Raw genomic sequence first — 18,166 nt, forward strand, 5'->3', positions numbered from 1 at the left:
GAGGTACATGGTGGTGGCAGGAAGGTCATCTAACTATCACTTTTAGTTAACCATGCCAAATCCGTTGTAACCATGCCGACCTTATGAAAGCTGTGTGAGAAGACACTAGTGAAAGAATAAAGAATTCTGTAGGTCAGAACTGAAATGATATAAAATAGCAAAGAGACAGTGCATCCAGTTTCACTTAGCAGTTTAAGAAGGTTCACTTGCATTCAATTTCACTCAGCAGTCGACCCTTAGCCGAGGATACTTCACTGGAACCTTCTGATTTTCTTATAGTTTGAATTATTAGTGCGTGATTAGAAATTAGTTATTGTTTACCGCTAGCGCATAATTTTATATGGAATTTCGTTTGTAGTTGTAGTTTGTTATTGTTGTACTGTATTGTAAAGAGCGAAGCAGCTGTGGCATGCATGTGGATTTGCATTAAGTATCTCCCAGTCGTGTTCGCAACTAATTAGATTTTGATTATTTTCAGCGCTATTTTAGTGTGCCTACTTATTTTTGCTCTTCAAATCGTGTTTTGGGTGTTATCGTGTGAAACACTGCGATGAACATGGCGTGTGAAAAACGTAAAACTAGGCTGCGAAGAAAATTGAGAAATGACAGTGACGATGAGCATAGCTTGTTAGCACCACCTTGTAATGAAGTGACAAATGTTCGAGACAATAATTTGATAACAGTGCATAGGGACATTGACCAGGCAGTAAATAACGGTGTAGAATGTGAAACAATCAGTGAACAGGGAAATATTGTCTATCGATCGTTCGGTAACTGTTTGCCTCAGGAAGTGAAATAACAGAACAAAATCTTGCAAATACCCTGGATTCAGGTTTTGCGTCATTACATTTTCCTCAATTAAGTCACGACACACTTTCTGTTTTTCGAAATATGAGTATTGCCGGTGCGAATGCACTGTCGAAAAGCACAAAGGAACATGAAACAACAGAACAAAATCTTACAAATACCGTAGATTCAGGTTTTGTGTCATTAACCTTTTCTCATTTAAGTCAGTATTCATTCTTTGCTCTTCAAAATTCGAATATTGCCGGTGCAAATGCATTGCCGAAAAGCACAAAGCAACATGTTTCATTCACTAATACATTGTTACAGCAATTAATTCAACAAATGGAACAAAATCAGAAACAAGCACAGCAACAAATGAAACAGAATCAAAAACGAGCACAGCAACAACTCCTACAGTTAGACATTATTGCGCAAACGCTTAAACAAACACGTGAATATGTAACTGCTGAGTTGTTTAAAATCGAATCGTAATGTCACAAAATTTGTAAAGATGTGAAAACACAAATTTTTGAGTATTTTCAGCCTATTTTTTCGCGTCATGAAAACGCATTACGGAATCATGAAGCAGCCATAAAAGAACTGCAGATCATTGTTCACGAAAATCACGACACCTTGCAGGCTAAAACTGACTCAGTTGCATCTACCGATACGGTCACGCAACTTGTAAAAAACCAGGAAAACGTTAAGGACACAGTAAATACGATTACGACACAAATGCACAATCTGAAATTTGGTACTGAAAAATACACGGAGGAAATTAACTCAATATCGGAAAACTTTCGGATCAGTTAAAAAATTTAACTACGAAGGTAGATGATAATTTGAATGATAGAAGACTGGTAGCCTCTACTGACACAGAAGAGTACTAGGAAATTAGAAAATTCAAAGAGAGTCAGAAACAAATTAATACGCAACACAAAAGAAAAATGCGGGAACTACAAAATCAGTTGGCGCGCGTAATACAAGAACTACATATTTCAGAGGATACTCGCGCTCCGACGCGGGAATAGGGATTTAAAAATACGGAAAAGTCACAAAGTAATAACACAGGGTATTTCTGAGATTTTAAAAGGAGTTGGCAAGGTGCAACGAGCCTTGAGATGGAACCGCCGACACAACGTAAGGATGACCGATATGCGACTCGGCGTCACGATGACTTTGACTATAAGCTCTTCATTACAACGCGTAAATTTAAAACATTCAAATATTCCAGTAATGACGTACATGCACAAGCTTGGCTTCATCATTGATTCCCTCGTAATTGGTCATTAGAGCACAGATTAGAATTTGTGTGTGGCTATCTAGAAAACGAACCAGCTGTAAGAATGCGATCGGTTATTCGTGACTGTCACATGGAGATATTTATCATTCCTTCCTTTCTGCATATTGGTCTCAGGCTACTCAAGATCGAGTAAAACACAGTATTATTATGATGAAACATTTCGAACAGTCTGAATTTTCCAGCCCAGTAAAATATTTTTAAGTTATATTACACAAAAGTCAGTATTTGTCAAACCTGTACAGTCCCTTGGAACTTATTCCCATTTGCTTAATTAAGTTTCCTGTACATTTAAGACATATTATTTTGTCAAGACGTTGTAAAGATGACGTCGAAGCTTTTCAGGGACTTTTGCAAAAATTAGGAATTGACACTGACAACCACATGATGCGAAAACAGGGAAGCATTAATTACAGATCACATCCATCGTAATTCCGTGACGACAGAAATAATCACCGGACACGAGAAGGCTACTCTTATGACGCAAATCGTGATCAAAACAGACACAACTCGTATGATAACCATTGGAAGAATAATTATAGTTTCAGAGGAAGATCACATTTCCATAGCAATGACTATGGCAGAGATAACCATAGAAACAGACAACATGGGAACCAGAACAATTGTTATCAACGGAGACAAAATGACTTCAGATGCAACAGCCCACCTAGTAATTATGATTCCGGGAGAGATTCTCCACCACGTGATCGACAAGAAAGAAATTTCAGAAATTACCGACATGACGACAGGCGCTATAGTTATGACAACAGTCCAGAATTTAATCAGAACTGGCGTGATGCAAATAGGGCAGGGTCCTCTCGACAAGCTGACATTGTAGAAATTAGACCTCCAAATCCCAGTAACGACGCACGATAACAAAGAGATAATAGACAATGACTCACAGTGCAGGCAGCCACAAAATTTACCTATGAAACTGACGATGTATCCGGTATGAATATCAATTACAGTAATTTTACGAGTCCACTTTTATGAGGAACAGAGGACACAGTTTTATTGTGTGTACATTTTTGCTTGTTAGTTGCACGATTATGTCACGACTATAAAGTCCACATTCTTGGAACATATACTGCTAATGAGGTTTTACTGCAACATTTTGGATTACTTGGAAAAAAAATTGGTATTTAAAGTACTTTCTGGGGGATCACAGATGACATGGTGTTTGGTTTGTTTGACAGCTGTACGATTACATTATGATGCTACTAATATGTGACACAATATTGCTTTTACGCTGTGTCTGTTTATGTTTGCACAGTTTTCTGTCCTTCTGAAAATTAAAACATCTTTTAGTAGTGACTTTTGGGGAATAGCTAGAGTGAGACAGTTATTTTCGTAACACAACAATACATTACAGTATAGTACTTTCAAGGTCATGAGAATGAACGTAATAACTACAATATTTATACACATTTAATTTTGTATATAACAAGGCAAGTACATCAGTTTTTGGAGGACTTTACTTATGGACGACGGTAACTACGACACTTGGCACATTTTACCGCTAGCCAATGACAGAAACTATCTTACAGTAAGAACTATAGTTTAGCGCTACATGACAAGCATTTGAGTGATTACTTTTCATACTTGGAACATTTTGAGAAATATTTTTTAATTACAACGATACAGAGAAGGTTTGCAGCGATACATTTCATTCCGCAGTTTTGATCTGTAACATAGGAGGTATAATTACATTATCCCTCGTGGGAGTACGTCTACTTTGTGTACCATTCATGTGGCAACTGCAACGAGTCCTAGCTAATATGGTATTTGCTTATACAGTGTTACACATCGGTACCATATTTCTCTAACACAGAACTGCACAGCTATCTGGTCATTTAAAAGAGAGAAACGAATATTTTTACTACATCAGTGACACATGTCTATGTAATTACACAGTTGAATCACTTCGCATATTAGAAAATTGTACTTTGTATTTTGTGAACTGTTGATATATTTTCGGAACCATTGTGGTTCTGTGAGAGCTTTGAGTGATGTATATTTTATGGGATCATGATTTTTGAAGTACATTTGAGGTAGATGACGCTACTGAAACGAGCAAGAGAGCATTTATTTCTAGAGGTTTTGGGGTTATTGGAGGAAGCTACAACGATTTTGAGATTTGATTGATCTGTTATGATAATGTTATTATGATGACGATGTGTATTACGATGTTGTGATAAGTTCATGATCAATAAGGCGATGCTATATGGGGAATGTGATTATGCTATGTGTTTATTATGATGAAATATTGAAGATTAGGGACTCTGGTTTGTGGAAAAGAATATTAGAAACAAAGAATTGAGAATTGTACTTTAAGAGGTATGAGATGTGAGTATATATGTGAATGTGAGTACTACAATGCCAACTGAAATTTTTGACACTGTTATTGATATTTCGTTTCTAGACATTTCTATTGTGTAAATTTTTATTTGTATCAAACTGTCACTACAGTGGAAACTGTTGTCATAAATATGTTGGTAAAAGTGTATATGACCTTGACATAACGCTCTGCTGCACCCAGCTGCGCGCTAGCTGCCTGGAGAAACCCATTGTTGTGTTGCCTTTCAAATGCACAGCTGTAGAAAAGAGATGCCGTTGACCATGCTATTGTCATTTCTTTGCATAACGCACCACAAACACGACACACTATGACTTTGAAACGTATGATTACATTTTGGAGCTCATACTTTGTGATACTCACTGAAATGCTCCTGAAGTGATGAGAAATATTCTTACATCTACACACCTGATTATCACAAGTGTCTTTCTACGGGAGCTGAGAGAATTTTTACTGACTTATGAAAAGCCATATCGCTGGTGAATAATGTTTTTATGCTTTACTTTGTACACATTTGCTTATTTTATTTAATATCTGGTTCCTAGATGCGCTGCAGCATTGGTCTTGTAAAATAAAATTCAATACATATGTGAGCAATTTCTGCCAACAAATCCATTAAATAATAATTTTATGATCCACATTCTTAAAAAATATCTTTGGATAGGAAAGAACAATGAGAAGAAGAAGGGACTAGTAACAGGAATTGCATACATAATTTTCTTTTAAAGGACTTGGTAATTTTTTGGTAGAATATGTTGTTATGGTGCACCACTCTAGTGTTGAGATGTGACATAGACATAAAGATGTGCATTGCTGTTTTAACTGTAATATTTTTTCTGCTTGTGCTTTCTCATTTTTAGGTATAAGTTATTGAATTTGCTGCTGCTATTTGTCAGGCATTGTCCTACTGAGATTTTAGTTGTATTACTGCGTTAAGTTGTATTACTGCGTTATATTGGTTTTAATGTTGCTAATTTAGATATGCTGCTGCTTGCTTTGCCAATTTGCATTTTTGTCATTCTTGTTTGCGCTGATTGTTTTGTGCTGCTGTATTGCCTCATTCTCTAATTTATGTATCTGAGCTCAGTAGATTTAAATTAATGTAAGAGGGGGGTATGCTATGTAAAAAAATGAGTTGTGATGAGTTGGGAAGAAAGACATTGAGTAGCTACGAGAAAAAGGTTTGGCCAAAGAGTAACAATTATCGCGAAAAGCGAAATGAACAGACGAGTAGGGTATAGTGACAACAGGTTTAGGTATGATTTTCTTGGAAACAAATGATGGGTGAGAAATAAATGAAAGTATTAATACAGATAGATATGACCTTTTTTGGGGGACAAATGTTGACGTAAGAGAGATAAATGAAGTTTTAGTTGGAAAAGAAGTAGTTTTGGCTGAAAGTTATAAAGAGATCGGCATGAAGGATATTATTGAAAGGAGAAAAATGAACAAGAGGAATACAATGCTCACCACAAGTACTGCAGTACCAAACGTTACACTGAAAACAGACCCTTTCCTTTCCTTTTGTGTTTATCTGCTATGTGTTTATGTGTACCCTTGTCTGTGTTCTTCCTGTCTCTATGTGTTTACCTGATAATATAAATTTGGTAGAATTTTGTTTCCTTCTGATACTAAGCTGCATTCAGTATGACGAGGAATATTGTTATCCTCAAATCTAGTCTGTTTGTGTAGGATATCCTTTGCTCTGGAAAGATGTTCAGACATTATTTATTGTGTTTTCTTTTAATGCTCATGTTTCATGTTAATGTTTCTAAGGATGCTCTCATTTTTCATTTATTATGTCATAATTCCTGTAACACTCATATACATGCTTATTTCTATTCTTTTGTAAAGCCTGTATTACTGCAAATATTATCTGTATTACCATGTTCATTACTGTAATGTTGTTTTCTTTACATTTGTAAAAGACTTTACAATTGTGATTGTGCTCCTGCACAGCCACAACGGATGGCTGCTGGCTACCTCTACAAGGATTTCAGTGGGTCTGCACCTTTGGTGGCCCATTACTACCATAATTTCTACAAGGACAACAGTGGGTCTGCACCTTTGGTGGCCCATTACGACCCTAACCTCTACATAGAATACTGTGGGTCTGCTCTGTGGTGACCTACCTACTTTGACTGACTCTGTTGTGGCCCATTACCAATCTTCATGTCTTTATGTGAAAGAGTCAGCACTGTGTTTCCGTTGGGAGGACAACACTACTTCTTCAAGACTGCGTGAAGGTTCAATTACGTGTGGATTTTCTTTTACTGCTCAGACTTTGTGCATAAAACTGTCATAGGCTACTCTTCTCATAAATGATTAGGACTGTCTTTAGGGACTGTGAGGATAATTTTTGATTTATTGACCAACAGTATATTACTAATTGTGTCCATATGATCTATTTGATATTGTTAATATAAAAAAAATAACAATTTAGTCTTGGCCACTGCCCAAAACACTTTATAACATTTTTTTGAGAGGAGCAGGTGGCTATGTACGTAGCCTGTTTATGTGTTTGTTTGTTGGCAGAACTATGCAGCGCTATAGACTTCATTAACATATCAGACAGCGCTGTGCACCCTCTGTAAGAGGCTCTGTCACTGGTCAGATTCGCAGTTGGAAGTTAATAGTCAGCAGTGGTGGAACTTAGAAGTTAATAGTTAGCATGATGGAGGTTAGAAGCAGTATCAGCGCGAGTGGACGGTCTGGACATGTGTCCATCATGGAGATTTAATATTGGTTGGACATGGACTGCAAAATGTAGGTAATGGAATTATTGACGATTTCATAATTTTTGGAACTGGATGTCACAGACAAGTATACAATTTTTGGAACTGGATGTCACATGAGTGAGGTAAAGTCTGATAAATAAACTGTTTGCTCTGCAACAAAATCTTTCCTTTGCTAACCACATGCCTATTAGCAAATAGAGCCTCCAGTATTAGAATCTTTTTATTTAGCTGGCTGTGTACTCGCTGTATTTGCTGTATTTCGTGTCATGAAGATTTTCTGTCAGGTAAGTGACTTATGAAATGTATGGGTTATTGTTAGAATATCTTATAATTGAGGGCTATCCTTTTGTGTTAATTAATAGTCAGATTGCGTTATTCATGTATGTTGTGGGCCATTAATGAATACAGTAAGTTTGAGTTGTATGTGTCAGTAATAATTCTGTAGGTCACAAAGGAAATGATAAAAAATAGCAATAAGACAGTACATTCAGTTTCATTCAGCAGTTTCAGAAGGTTCACTTGTATTCAATTTCACTCAGCAGTTTCAGAAATAAATAAAATTTCAACTTTCCAGAGTTAGTGATCGCTACCTACTCAATCATCGTTATCAGAACGTGCCACTATATTACAGCAGTAAGAAAGGTGGAAGATTCTTCGTGACTAAAAAAAAAAAAAAAAAAAAAAAAAAAGTACAATAAAATCAACACAAAAAACAGTTAAATCCTTTGCAATACTACACTGAAGAGCTCCATAAACTGGTACAGCTGACCAGTATCATGTACGGCCCTGGCGAGAAGTGCCACAGCATGACGTGGCATGGATTCGACTATAGTCTGAAGTAGTGCTGTGCGGCGGCGCGGTTCTTTCTGTCCGTTTACGACGAACCTGCACCTACCTGTGAACACTGTCTCAGCCGATCATCAGTAGGAAAGCCGAGTGAAACCTACTGTACTTCGATGTGAACCAGGCTGCAATTAAAGTCACTAATCTACGTTTCGGGAGAAACACGAAATGAAAGGTTGGAAATTTTGTCCTCTATTAATATATTCTGAAACTTAGGTGAACAAGTATCACTGCCAAGCCGTGCTAGTCTTAACAAAGTCACTCACTTCATTAGCAAGTTTATGGTGTTGCATTTCCTGAAAACGTAATAGCTACAAAAATACTGATTGTTTTGATTGATAATGCTCGCCAAATATTAAGTCTGTCGGTACCAAATGCAGTCACAGTTTTTAACCACCGACCTGCTCAATACGCCACACAGAATACATGTCTTATCTCGTCACAAAATTCACTTTAAAAATTCCGAAATTTCTACACACACATCGGAATAATTATGCCGTCACTTTCCAACACTTTTCATGTATGAAACACTGCTAGATCCGGCACCTTATCATTTCCATCGGAACTACTACTGCACACGTCCGATCTCTTTCATGGCTAGGCTTCGACTCCTCTCTAGAATACTCTAAGTCTTCTCTACCAGCAGAGCAACGCGCGCAAAGAATATTGCTTTACCATTGGTCAGTTATACTCAACAGCCAATAGCAAAACAACATTCTCCCGCGTCAGTCCGCGCTTTTCATCCATAACCAATCGCAAAATAGTAAACCTAATGATTGCACTTTTTACCGATGTAATTATCTAATACGCTGAAGTTTCTTTTATGCATAAAGTTATTTACTATAAAGTTATTTATTAACTTTCCTTTTACCATGAACTTACTTTACAAATCTATTCTACAAAAATCTCCTTTGCTCATATCCATACTTCGTCGAAATGTTCCCACACTAAATCCTACTACATAACTCGTTTAACAATTATCTTCATATTGACCTTAAACCACACTCACTCATCATTCTTACTGCTAAAACACATTTATAACATTTTACATACACAAAAGAAATAATAACACTTTATGAAAATACTAGAACAGTTTATGAAAAACATTCTGTTACTTTAGTGCACTCTAGTGAGTACAATCGAAACTAAAATCACAGTCCCCCTATCCAATATTGTCCTCTATTGGCTGATACATAAACTACATGTGCGTCCAGTCTCGCGTCACCATCTGTCACTATCCATCTCTGAAGCCCATCTTCCACTTAACCGTCACCAAGGCAGGATCGTTATACTGCACTACGCCTCACACCCCCTATGATTATAAAATTTGCTTCCAAAAAATTTTATAATTATAGTAATATCGATCCTGACTTAAAATTACAAAATATTTCACAAAAATATTCTCATTCTTACAAACTGAAATCACAAATCTCTTACTTCAGACTTGGCAGTCTATAACTAAGCTAGTCTAAAATCTTTAATTTCTTTAGTAATAATCCTTTCTTATTTTGGAACATTTTTTTGCAAATCTCTCAAAAACATTCCTAACTTTTTTAATAATCCTTTACATTTACTTTTTGAATGTCTTTTTTTAGGCACTGTGGTTGGTGTCCTATTTAATAATAGTATTTTGTCCTACCTTAAAAAAAACTGCACATAACTATCGCCTCTTTATCACACATTTCTCGGCGAGTCTTAAGTATGGCACCTTGCATTGCAGCGTCCATAACACACCTCCATTCCCCACTTATTGGGCCCTCCATGGTTTACATACATTGCTGTCCCTGAAACCATACTTCCGTCTAAGCCTACTTCCTTTATATACATCCTAATATACAGTTACTTATAGTATAGGAGATTATTTACATTTTTTACTATTTATTTTAACTTGAATTCAGATGAATGTAAATTAACAGAGTATTGCTTACTCAAATCAGCAAGATAAAATCTATTCCAAAATATTTTCTAAAATTTACTTCTTTTCCAAAAACTTAATGAATTTAAAAGAACTATTTGCTATTGCAAGCAAAGGGTATATTAACTTTTTCTGTTTAACTTTCACTCAACTTGGAAATATTTAACGGTAAAAAACACATTTCCTATAAAGCAATTATTTAGAAACATTTTTATAGTACATAGTTACCACTTTTTATGTAGTATTTCTTTTCATCACTTCTTCCTCATAGTTTCACCACTATGTAGCAGAAATCAAGAATTGTACTTACGAAATATACATATATTCTCCACATTCATTCATATTCCACTCGTAAAAAATATTCTTCACCTAGATCTCGTTTACTAACTGCCCTTGTCATATCCGGTTACTCTCATATTTGTACATGTCACTCAGCCTTCAATCACAAACTGACCCCCATCTCTCTCACCACAAAACTTACTTTATCTCAATCCCATGACTCCATCTTACAGCTACAAAGCCACCTTCGCTGATAGAGAAGAATGTTACAGAAGATAGATTCAGCTCAGAATGATTAGAAGAGGAAGACTGGCAATACGAAAAGAAAATGCTGCCAGTAACTTGAGCACCTGGTGTTCGTCAAACACCTAGCATTGCATTTTCGAAAAAATGGCACAACAACATCTTTCCCATTTATTTCAAAAATTATTACACTTTCTTTAAAATTTAATCTCCCTTTGTAATGGCTAAAGAAATCTGCACCAATCAACATTTTTGTACACGGATCAGGAATTATAAGGAAGTTATGAAATACTTCCACCCCATTTATTTTCACAGAACTTCATGTCTAACAGGTTTTTTTTTTCAATTTTCCAGTAGCTACAATAATCTGTACCCCCATTACTGGCATAATTACAAGATCATTCCCTTTTTGCAATGATTCTAACCAACCTTTACTCACAGCACATAAATCACTACCTGTATCTGCTAAACACTGTACCTCTTCATCACACACCTGCAGACTAATTATTGGTTGACTCAATACTTTCCTTTCCTTGCAAGTATCAGCACCCTCCTCCAACAAGTCATTCACAACCTCTCTTCTATCGAAACCTTGCCTGTTTCCGGGAATTACATAGATTTTTGCAGAACCACCTTCACCACTTTTTTCCCCCATACTAATTATTCTATCTACTAGTGACAACTCAAAACTCCCTTCTGGCGCTTCGCTATTCTCCATTATAGCCTCTCTCTCTTCCCTTTTTCCACTATTAATTAGTCGAACCCCATTTTCGTCACCATCCTCCTGCTTCTCCCTAATAGCCTCACAAATGTCGTCATTTATAGACGCTAATATTTCCTCCACACTGGCATCACTAATTTCCTGTAATTCTGCAGCCTCTTTACTTTCTCCTTCGTCAGAACATGACTCGACTTCAGCTTGGTTGCTAACCACTTTCTTGCAGTCGGATTCTGTCACATATTCCACTAATACACCATCCCTCTCGTCTGCAATTCAGTGTTTATCTTATTTATGTCTATCCAAAAAATCCTCTAAACCTCCATTAAACGTAAAGATTTTTATGTAGCGCGTGTCGTCGGTTGTTACTACGTTCTGCTGTACCTCCCTTACAGTCCTTGTCTGGTTACTATTAACAAATACAAAAGGTTTTGATAGCGGGCTCAAACTACTACTTCCCGTCTGGTAAATGCTAGCCCTTTCACAGACGGCATTTAGTTTGACGGATTCTGTAATTCGGTACCCTTTCTTACGTTTACCCCTCTCTGCTGCTGCCTTTGCGCAACATCATCCTCTCGCACTGGAGAATACGATCGATAATCGTGCACCTGTTCCCCCATTACTTCGCCTATCATTTGCAGGATAGTGCCACCTCCCAGCACCTCTGCCCCTGCCATTTCCATGGAACACGCCAATTCTGTTAAGCCGGCCGGAGTGGCCGAGCGGTTCTAGGCGCTTCAGTCTGGAACCGAGCGACCGCTACGGTTGCAGGTTCGAATCCTGCGTCGGGCATGGATGTGTGTGATGTCCTTAGGTTAGTTAGGTTTAAGTAGTTCAAAGTTCTAGGGGACTGATGACCTAAGATGTTAAGTCCCATAGTGCTCAGAGCCATTTGAACCATTTGAATTCTGTTAATGTTTACATTATGTCGCTGTCCTGCATCATTTGGTGGTCCGACATTACGATTTGCATGTTCCTCCACATGTAATAACTTCTCAACCCTTTCCAAATAACTAATGAACTTGTGTACATCATCCCTCGGCGCTGCAATAAGTTTGTTCCGCCAGTGCATAGGCATTTTACCTTCCAAACCCATAACAATTTGCTCTGGCTCGATGTTGTTCTAGTATGACAAATTTGTCATCCACTTTAACGCGAATTTTTTTACACCTTCCCTTCTGGGATTAAACTTTTCCCCAGCCCAGAAGCTATTTAATAACTCCATCTGTTTTTGCTTTCCCCAATATTGTTTCAAAAATGCCACTTTAAATTTATCCAAAGTATCGTACTGTTCAGTAGCAATAACCCTCCAAGTTCTGGCCTCTGCTAAGAATTTTCACGTAATAAAACCTATTTTTTGTTCGTCTGACCACAAACTAGGTAACACACCTTCAAAATCATTCCAAAATTCTTTTGGATGCACATTTCCTGTTGGATCAAAACGTAAAAACTGTCTGTTAGTGACATACGAAATTTCAATGATTCTACCACAAAACTATACGCACTACTGTTAATTCCATGTTTGAAGTTAGTTTCAACTTGGCATAGTCTACTGTCATGCTCATCCAACCTACTTTCCACCTCTTCTACTTGGTTAGTTAACTAAAGAACATTTTTTTCAGACTCATCCACTCGTGCTGACACAGTTTTTAAATCATTCATACATTTGTCAGATTCAGAACTGATTTTACTGGCTAACACTTTGTGATAATTTTCACATACAGATTCTACAGCCGCTATTTTAACCTGTACTTTTTGTATACCTTATTTAATTTCATCTACTCTTTCTTTGTTTCCAATAGTAACTCTTTTCAAAGCCTTTGTTAATTCACCTTTTACAATGCTAGCAGATCTTTTGCAGTTATTCTCAACTCGAGTTTGTCATCTACTTTATTTTCTAATGACTTCAATTCATTTTCCCACATTTCTTTTAAAACAGTAGTCTGCTTTTCAAGTTATTCATTAAACCCACTGTTATTTTACTAATAATTTTTTCAGTTTGTCCTTTTATACAGCCCATTAAAGAGGCAAACATTTCCTGCATACTTCCTAGTTCCATTTTTGGCATCACTGTTCCTTCTTTACCTTGTTCCACCGGCACTATACCAAATTTGGTATTCACATTTGATACATTTGATTCAGTAACATTCCCAACACTATCATCACACACCTGTCGAAATGTTCCCACACTAAATCCTACTACATAACTCGTTTAACAATTATCTTCATATTGACCTTAAACCACACTCACTCATTATTCTTACTGCTAAAACACATTTATAACATTTTACATACACAAAAGAAATAATAACACTTTATGAAAATACTAGAACAGTTTATGAAAAACATTCTGTTACTTTAGTGCACTCTAGTGGGCACAATCGAAACTAAAATCACAGTCCCCCTGTCCAATATTGTCCTCTATCGGCTGATACATAAACTACGTGTGCGTCCAGTCTCGCGTCACCATCTGTCACTATCCAGCTCTGAGGCACATGTCCCACTTAACCGCCACCTAGGCAAGATCGTTATACGGCGCTACGCCTCAGCTGGAGGGACTGGTACCATGAATCCTGCAGGGCTGTCCATAAATCCGTAAGAGTACGATGGTGTGGAGTTCTCTTTCTGAACTGCTCGTTCCAAGGCATCCAAAATACGCTCAATAATGTTCATGTCTGGGGAGTTTGCTGACCAGCTGAAGTGTTTAAACTCAGCAGAATGTTTTCCTGGAACCTCTCTGCAGCAATTCTGGATGTGTGGGGTGTCACATTGTCCTCCTGAAATTGCCCAAGTCCGTCGGAATGCACAATGGACGTGAATGGATGCAGGTGATCAAACAGGACGCTCCGCGCGTGTCATATGTCAGACTCGTATCTAGACGTATCAGTGGTCCCATACCACTCCAACTGCAGATGCACCGCACCATTACAGAGTCTCCACCAACCTGAATAGTCCCCTACTGACATGCAGGGTCCAAGGATTGAAGAGGTTGCCTCCATACCCGTACACGTTCATCCCCTCGATGCTATCTGATACAAGACTCGCCCGACCAGGCAACATATTTCCAGGCATCAACAGTCCAATGTCGGTGTTGACGGGCCAAGGCAATGTGTAAAACTTTTTGTCATGCCGTCATCGACGGTACACGAGTGGGTATTTGACTCCGAAAGCCCATATCGGTGATGTTTCGTTGAATGGTTCGCACGCTGACACTTGTTGATGGCCCAGCATTGAAATCTGCAGCAGTTTGCAGAAGGGTTGCACTTCTGTCACGTTGAACGATTCTCTACAGTCGTCGTTGGCCCTGTTATTGCAGGATCTTTTCCTGGCAGCGGCGATCTCGCAGATTTGATGTTTTACCGGATTGCTGATATTCATGGTACACTCATGAAATGGTCGTACGGGAAAATCCTCACTTCATTGCTACTTAGGAGATGCTGTGTCTCATCGCTCGTTCGCCGACTATGACACTACATCCAAACTCACTTAAATCTTGATAACCCGCCATTGTAGCAGCAGTAACCGATCTAACAACTGCGCCAGACACTTGTTGCCTTATACAGGCGTTGCCGACCGCAGCGCCTTATTCCGCCTGTTTACATATCTCTGTATTTGAATACGCATGCTTGTAACAGTTTCTTGGGCACTTCAGTGTACGACACGATTGGCACCAGTATTTTTCTAGTATCGAATGCATCTGGTATCAAAGGTAATTCTTTATCTCTAAAACCAGAAGGTATAACATGATTCGGATTCCACGCTGAACTCTACGTTCCCCTCCAATTTCCTTGGTAAGTCGATTCTCAAATGACAGGAAGATACGAATAGATCACTTCCAAATGGACCACAATGCAAAGAAGATGAAAGAACTGAAATTATCGAAGGTTTTTATCACAATCGGCTGACTTAAGGTGCATAACATTTTATGCAACTTTCTTTCTTTAACCACAAATTGTCAGAAATAGCTGAGGTTCAAATGGTTCAAATGGCTCTGAGCACTATGGAACTCAACATCTTAGGTCATAAGTCCCCTAGAACTTAGAATTACTTAAACCTAACTAACCTAAGGACATCACACACACCCATGCCCGAGGCAGGATTCGAACCTGCGACCGTAGCAGTCCCACGGTTCCGGACTGCAGCGCCAGAACCGCTAGACCAATAGCTGAGGAAGCCGAGGAGTCCTGCGATACCAAGAACATTATATTTTTATTACTCGCATATCGTATAATTCTGCAAACACTTTGAAGCGATAGTGTAGCCGACACCTAGACATAGCGAATTCCAAGCCGCTCGAAGAACTGCCTCATGGAACTGTTACTGTTGGAGTGCATATTGTGGAAGCTGTGCTGGTTTAAACAGCACGTTCCTTGTGCCATGAATTATCTTTCGCAGCAGACAAGCTCATACGGATGGAGCATCTGAGTCAGTTTTTAATCACGCTTACAAATCCTGGGGACAGCGATATGTTGAAAACAGGCAGCTTATACGTACAGGATGCCTCAGTTCTGTGGAGGGTGCGTTTAGCGATTCCATGTAGGTGACAGGCCAATAGTCATCCAACAAATTTTCTGAAGCAGGACAAACATTTAAGTTGAATGCGTGTTCATGGAAGGAAACCGTTTCTATGGTTTCCAACGGGAGTGAATATTGAATGTTGAATTGTTTCTGCAGTAATGGTTTTGCGCAGTGCAAAATGTAACGAAGACAAAATGCGTAAAAATAGAAACAAAAATGAGCGTAATAGAAAAATAAAGTTTAATAGTACCTTTTAGATGGTATTCAGGGAGCGAGATAACTAAAGCGAAAAGCGACACGCGTGAAAGTACATGATGGTAGACGTAACAGACTATGAGTCTACAGATGAGCCGTTTACAAGATAAGTCATTAGTGTGTGGTTTGAGACACCACTGACTCCAGTATGAAATGCTGTTAGTACAAATGTATGTGACGAGTAAACGCGGCGATCAAGCCCCCATATAAAAGCGGTAAAACTTCAGATTTCGCCCATAGTCTTAACAAGAAATCTGTATTACTAAGCCGTTGAAATCGACTCCCAGGCACCCAGAGTCAGTTGCAAGTTGTCTGAGAAAGACTTTTTAAAGACGTAGGAAACCTATATCAAGGAGTTTTCGATAAACTTGGGACACTGGAGGGCCAAAGAAACTGGTATAGGCATGTGTATTCGTATACAGAGGTAAGCAAACAGGCAGAAGACAGAGCTGCGGTCGGCAAAGCCTAGATAAGACAACAAGTGTCTGGCGCAGTTGTTAGGTCGTTTACTGCTGTTAGAATGGCAGGTTATCAAGATTTAAGTGAGTTAGTTTGAACGTGATGTTGTAGTTAGCGCACATGCGATGGGACACAGCAACTCCGAGGTAGCGATGAAGTGGGCATTTTCCCGTACGTCCATTTCACGAGTATACCGTGGGTTTCAGGAATCCGGTAAAACATCAAATCTTCAGTGTATTTTCTAAAATTTTGAGTATAGCACTAACCACAACGATGAAACTGCCGGCCATTCTTGTGACATACACTTATTTATGAAAACTGCCAAACTTTGTGAAGACTGCTCATGTGTGAATCAAAAAGAAATCAAACAAAAGATATTTGCTTTAATCTAAAGCGTTCAAGGTTTGTTTGCATGTCAACGTATACACGATAGCCAAACTAAAACTGTCCGAAAAGTTAAACTGTAAGGACCAATTTCTACACTAGGCAGCGGCTTCTCAACGTCCTGACGAGGATATTCTGTTGGATAACGGCACGTGTCTCTGCGTTCACGTATACGGACTGACTGAACTAGACCTCGTCTGAAGTAATGAAAAACTCAGGACCCAGATATCCCGATACCACTTTAACCAGAACCCATCGGCAGAACTGATGGTCTCAAAATCTCAACGCACGCCTGACAGAACATTCGTAAGACTAAAGATGCAGGTACCTTCTGATAATGTTCTGACGCGACAGCCTTCCATTCTTTACTTTATGAGCTAAACAGCATTGCGATTTTGTTGGATTTATCTGCGAAACTCATTTGAGCATTGATCTATGGCGTTCTGGTTTAGAATGTGTTGTGAAGAAATTTCTAAAGCTCCGTTTGTGTCCCTAGGGAAGAAAGTTGTACTTTGGAAAACACCCCCTGAACGCTGTTCATGAATGGCGGCGCAGCAGGTCGAACAGCCAGACGACGTACAAATTTTCAGTCACAGTGCAGAGAGTGCACGCTACAGAGCGTCCGGTTCTGAGTTGTCCACGAAGTGACCGAATTGTTCGTTGTGTCACTGTGGTGCCAATTGCTGCTCACACTGCTGTTGCAGATTCGCTACAATGCGCTAGACCCGTACACCGAACACAACGGTCATCCCTCTCGGTAGAGCTATATGGTCGTCCAGAGCCAGATCTCCTCGTGACCGAACATCTTCGCCACCACTCAACCAGCAGTTATGTGCAGTGGCTGCACTCCTCCCGAGACTTCCTGCAGTATCGCAGAAGAAATATCCAGCTTCTCGTAGCCCTATTACACGTTCTCGTTCAAACTCAGTGAGGTGTTGATAAGGCCTCTTTGTCGATTTAAAGGCGTTCTTGACTACCATCACCTCACCACGTCCAGTCTCAAAGGCAACAAACGCTGACGACCGTTACAGGGCGTACTCAAAGTAAAATCCATTCGCCTCCTCATAGTGCCACTACTAGCGCAACTCTCATGTTGCTGGCGAGAAATTTGAACAGACATTATCTTTCAGATGTAGAAACACAGCTACCAACTTTCGTTTATGTCGCCTAACCCCTTCTTGGTGTTGCGACTTTTCTCCCTTCAGTGTATAATCCATTTGATATGTAATAACTGAGTGGAAGGAGTCGGTCGAGATGGGTGAGATACTTTACAAAACATATTACGCTTTTTTTTAAAAAAAACTAACTCTCATTAAAAGAAAAGAACAATATTCATAACTCTCATCAAATCAGTTTAATTTAACATAATTTT

The sequence above is a fragment of the Schistocerca cancellata genome, chromosome 2 (assembly GCF_023864275.1).
Source record: "Schistocerca cancellata isolate TAMUIC-IGC-003103 chromosome 2, iqSchCanc2.1, whole genome shotgun sequence".
Lineage (NCBI taxonomy): Eukaryota > Metazoa > Arthropoda > Insecta > Orthoptera > Acrididae > Schistocerca > Schistocerca cancellata.